The following is a 5,819-nucleotide window of genomic DNA, read 5'->3' as shown; positions in this document are numbered from 1 at the left end:
ACCGGGTCCCCAAAGGACTCAAGAGGAACCGGATTCGGATGCTTTGCCCAGCGGCTTGAGAAGTCCGCGTGTCTCTTTGTGCCTCCTAAGTTAACAAATAAAAATAAAGTGTTTCGTGTTTTTGTTATTTAAAGCTTTCGTGACTGCAGGGATTGATATTCTTGGTTCTTTCGGTAAAGTCACGTAGAAGGGAAGTAATAAAATATTAATATAAAAAATTAAAATATATTATTTTATTATTTCCCTTCTACGTGAATTTACCGAAAGAACCAAGAATATAAAAGTGTATTGTTTACTCAGGTGAAACCCCCCCCCCCCACCCCCAAGAGACCAGGACTAGAGCCTCGCTTGCAAGAGTGACCCGAATCACCCAAAACGACAGCAGCAGCAAAACTAATACAGTAAAGTTTACAATTAAGCAAATAGCAATCCTTGCAAAAGCAAGCGCTGCGTCGCATGAGAAATCGAGAATTTTGCACAAACACCAATCAACGTTGAATTAAAGATTCCCTGTCGCGACGTCACAGCGTGCTCTGTGACGTAGCTGACTCTGTTCCCGGGCTCACACCTCGTGAGCTCTGACGTCACAGCCAAGCTCTCGACGCATTGAAATCACCGCGTGCTCTCTGCACTGACGTCGTGAGCATCCTTATCTGTGTGATGATTGCAACTCACTACTCTACGGGACGTCTGGTAAAAAAAGCAACCAGCAAGCTGCAGCGTGTACTAAATACTCTGACACGTGTCGTGACGGCTACTGCAAGAGCCGACCGTGCTGGCTGAACTTCATTGCCCTCCGGTTGCCGAACATTGCAAGCTCGCGCTCGTTACACACAACGGACATGCTACAAATGAACGACAGTGCCTTGTTGATCTCGTCAAGGAGCATCGTGAACCATCGTCACGCCAACTCCGCTCATCCTCGCAGCAGCAGCAGCAGCGGCTTGTGGCTCAGCCATCGAACAAAGGCGGCGGTCACCTCGTCATCATCGCGCGCTTTCAGATGCGCTGCTGTGGCCGTCTGGAACGCTCTTCCTTCCGATATGAGAAAGCCACTGGAGCTATGCACTTTTAAATCGAGTTTGAAAATTAATTTCTTTGGAACTGCTTTGTTGTGTTTAGTTTGTTCCTTTCCCGCACCTCCAATTAGCACGGTTGGCTACGTACGGTGCGAAAGAAGTTCAACATACAGATGTCGAAAGCTAAGTCGAATTTTGAACCTGGGTTATTGTTTTGCTGGGCTTACCACCTTTCCCCATAAGAAGTTATTGGCTGCTGCGAGGCTATGCTGTCTATAAAGGCAGGGCGTCAGTATACGGTACATCTCGCTATGGCTGTAGCTATACTGGTAGGAACCTCCTGGTTACACCAGCCCACAGGGGATTATTGTGTCCGTCCGTCGTGCAGGGAGGGGCTGGGTGGGGAGGGAAAGGCTGGGTGGGGAGGGAGCGGCTGGTTGGGGAGGGGAGGGTGGGGAGGGGCTGGGTGGGGAGGGGAGGGTGGGGAGGGGCTGGGTGGGGATGGGAGGGTGGGGCTGGGTGGGGAGGGGAGGGTGGGGAGGGGCTGGGTGGGGAGGGGCTGGGTGGGGAGGGTGGGGCTGGGTGGGGGGTGGGAGGGGTGGGGCTGGTTGGGGAGGGGCTGGTCACCCCGTGGTGCCCTTATAAAACTCAACGTTTAACCTACTCACGCCGGCTTGTGCCCACCCTCACAGTCGGGCATATTTGCGGAATACACCACGCCGCCGTTGACCCTGGCCATTGACCGAGCAACCCAAAGTTCCTAACCAGCTCCCTCCGCAGAAATGTGTTTGGTAGCCACGTGCTATTACCCGAAAAACATTCAGTGAAAAATTAATCCCTTGGCAAAAGGTAGTTAAATTTTTCGATATAAAGCTTTCGTGACTGCAGGGATTCATCTTCTTGGTTCTTTCGGTAAAGTCACGTAGAATGGAAATAATAAAATAATAAAAATACAAATAAATACAATTATTCTCACGACGTTTCGGCCACAACGCAAGCAGCCGTCCTCAGGTGAAGAACAGGTCTGTCGAGAAGACAGAGTCTGAATGAAACATCCCAGGCTTGGAGCGTTTATTTAGGCTGGGTTGGAGGGGGAAGAACGCCTTGACAACATAATGTGCATATCAAGAGGAATTTAGCATATTTATGGGAAATGCAGATATGGGATTAGTACTACTTCTGAAATGCATTTCACAAGTAGTACTAATCCCATATCTGCATTTCCCATAAATATGCTAAATTCCTCTTGATATGCACATTATGTTGTCAAGGCGTTCTTCCCCCTCCAACCCAGCCTAAATAAACGCTCCAAGCCTGGGATGTTTCATTCAGACTCTGTCTTCTCGACAGACCTGTTCTTCACCTGAGGACGGCTGCTTGCGTTGTGGCCGAAACGTCGTGAGAATTATTTTATAATGTTTTATTTTTATTATTTTATTATTTCCATTATACGTGACTTTACCGAAAGTACCAAGTAGAAAAAGGTAGTTCAGCAAAAACAACTGTTGTACTGTAGTTCTATGCTCCAATGTATTAGTGCTGTATTAGTGCTGGATAAAAATGTGATTTGTAACTTTGATCCTTACCCATAAATCGATAGTTTAATTTCGATGTACAATTTTATTGAGAGACTATGTGTTGTCTTGGTGTGGTCGGGGACTGTTATTGCTGTAGTTTTACTGCCTTTCCGAAGCTTGGGAATTGATGTACAGTACTTATAAAATTTGAACTTATATACTGTTTTATTTAAGGGGCGCAACTGTGCATTATATTATCTTCCTTGCCTGGTATGCAGGAGGTCGCGGGTTCGATCCCGACATTGACACCTGTGTATTTGATGTTTGCGCGTTCCCCTCGTGGTCACGTAGATTTTTCTCCGGGTCCTCCGGTATTTTCCCTCCACATTTATAAATATGTGTTTAGAGTATTTGGTTCATATAAATTTCCACATTAGCCACTTCGTTGAGCTGTCATTTGTGACCAGGTCGCTTCTAAAAAAAAAGATAATAGCTCAGTCGGCTTTACCTGGTAAAATAAAATAGATTTTATTACCATTCCTATATGTACGTTGTACTCCTATTGTATTATTGTACAGATGTAGTGACATAGAGCCGACTGCTGGCCTGCAGCAGCAACTGCATGTGGACACTTAGCGCACACGCCGTTGAGCACATACACGATGGGTGTACTGGCAGGGCGGAGGAACTGGGGCAAGGGTCACGGTAGACCTCATCGGGAAGCCCCTGGAACCCTCTGGTGGGTTCGAGAAGGGAGGCGCGGCCAGGGCAGAGCCAAGCTGCGCCGAGAATAAAAGCAGCGGAGAGCGAGAGCTCTGGGCTGCCGGTGCTGGGACTCGTCTCGTCGTTGCTGTCGCCTTCGCCCCATCATTTCGCGGCCGGGCAGTGGTTGGCTGTCTCGGTCGATGCCGTTGGAGCAACGCGGACAGGGTCGTGTCTGGGCCAGGCTGTAAGAAAGCGTGGTCGTGAGAGAGGAGGCCGGAGTTGGTGACGTGAACGAGATAATAAAGAGAGACGGTGCCTCCTGCAACTACCTCGTCTCCGACTGAGCGTGTGCACGCACGCCACACGCACACACACGCCTCGAGGAAGGAGGACACTACACATATGTGAAAAATAGCTTCGTAGCTCATCGGATTCCTCCAGTATAAATAAATATTCTGATTCTAATATACAGTATATGCGCCCTGCCTTCAACCCTCACTGACCAGTGTGGTGAAGTATGGTCAAATTAATGCCGCCCCCCACACAACCTCACACTTGCTTGTGGGAAGGGCCTCATCCAGCAGTATCAGAATATTTATACTGGAGAAATCCGATGAGCTCTCAAGCTCTTTTTTCACAAATGTCAGGGCAGGTCAGAACGTTACAACAACACACAATACAAAACACGATTGGAGTGCAAAGAATAGGAAAGGTAAGCAAATCACTTACGTATTTATTTTTTACCAGGTAAGGCCAACTGACCTATATCGCTTATTTTTCAGAAGCGACCTGGCCACAAATGATAGCTCAAATAAGTGGCTTATCACGTGGAAATTAATAGCAGCAACATAATCTAAATAATCTAGACGCATGTTTCTAAATGTGGAGGTTAAAAACCCAGAGGACCCGGAGGAAAAAAAATCCAGGCGATTGTCCATAATACAGAGTTCACGTGTAAGGACGAGTTTCATCCCATGCACTTAACCTTAGACAATGCAAGTTTAATCCCAATGAAGCTTGGAGAGCTGAATGGAGTTCAAAATAACTCACAAACACCTTGTTGTGAAAGACTCAACACAGAACATCCCTGGGTCTGTTTTTCCAAGAAGCACATGGTCACAATACTTTATACTGGTAGGAACCCACTGGTTCCACCAGCCCACAGGGGATTATTGTGTCCGTCCGTCCGTCATGTAGGGAGGGGCTGGGTGGGGAGGGGCTGGGTGGGGAGGGTGGGGAGGGGCTGGGTGGGCAGGGTGGGGCTGGGTGGGGAGGGGAGGGTGGGGAGGGGCTGGGTGGGGAGGGTGGGGAGGGGCTGGGTGGGGAGGATGGGGAGGGGCTGGGTGGGGAGGGTGGGGCTGGGTGGGGGGTGGGAGGGGTGAGGGCTGGGTGGGGAGGGGCGGTCACCCCGTGGTGCCCTTATAAATCTCAACGTTTAACCTACTCACGCCGGCTTGTGCCCGCCCTCACAGTCGGGCATTGACCGAGCAACCCAACGTTCCTACCAGCTCCCTCCGCAGGAATGTGTTGGTTGTTCCATCATATTTACTGGGCACTAGTCTGTTTTGCCGAGTTAATTGCATCCCTAGCGTTTGGCATTACTGCTGCAAGAAGATGCATTGGGGTTGTTGGCTTTATTTGTACTGTTGCTGCCCTGTTGTAGCTCCCCCCCCCTCGTGCATCCCCAGCCCTCTCAGCCCCGCCCACTTCCAGCCCCGCCCACTTCTCCCCTCCCCTTGCCCCTCCCCCCTCTCTCACTTATATAACCTCTTACCACGGCATCTCTCTCCCACTTCAGAAAACATTCTATTGCTGTGGTTTTCCCACCTGATGATGATTGCTTGTGTTGCGATCGAAACGTCGTGATTTAATTTATTTTATACCCACGTGACTTTACCGAAAGAACCAAAGAGTAAGCACATGGTCCACCCTAAAACGCATCCACTTCACAAACCGTGACAACAGATGCGGATACCTGATGCACAAATGTAAAATTAAACTCTCCAGTATAATACAGGTGTTTGGGGGGTTAGTTCGCGTAAATATAAATGTCTCGTTAAACCCGCCACCACCCGACACAGCCAATTAGTAAGGTTTGTTACCCGTACCCTACCCGTACCCAGCTGGGTACGGGTAGGGTACGGCCGGGTACGGGTACGGGTACCCGTTTGCGACCCTGGTGCGGCCGAGTACGGGTACGGGTAAGGAATCAAACCCCGTTAGCGACCTCTGTGCTGTGGGCCCCCCTGGGTTTGGCCACTGAACGCGACTCCGCTGGTGCTGTGGCCCCCCTGGGTTTGGCCACTGAACGCGACTCCCCTGGTGCTGTGGGCCCCCTGGGTTTGGCCACTGAACGCGACTCCCCTGGTGCTGTGGGCCCCCTGGGTTTGGCCACTGAACGCGACTCCCCTGGTGCTGTGGCCCCCTGGGTTTGGCCACTGAACGCGACTCCCCTGGTGCTGTGGGCCCCCTGGGTTTGGCCACTGAACGCGACTCCGCTGGTGCTGTGGCCCCCCTGGGTTTGGCCACTGAGCACGACTCCCCTGGTGCTGTGGCCCCCTGGGTTTGGCCACTGAAC

The sequence above is a fragment of the Lethenteron reissneri genome, chromosome 6 (assembly GCF_015708825.2).
Source record: "Lethenteron reissneri isolate LAM-NWPU_2019-01 chromosome 6, ASM1570882v1, whole genome shotgun sequence".
Classification (NCBI taxonomy): Eukaryota; Metazoa; Chordata; class Hyperoartia; order Petromyzontiformes; family Petromyzontidae; genus Lethenteron; species Lethenteron reissneri.
This window is presented reverse-complemented; position numbering follows the sequence as displayed.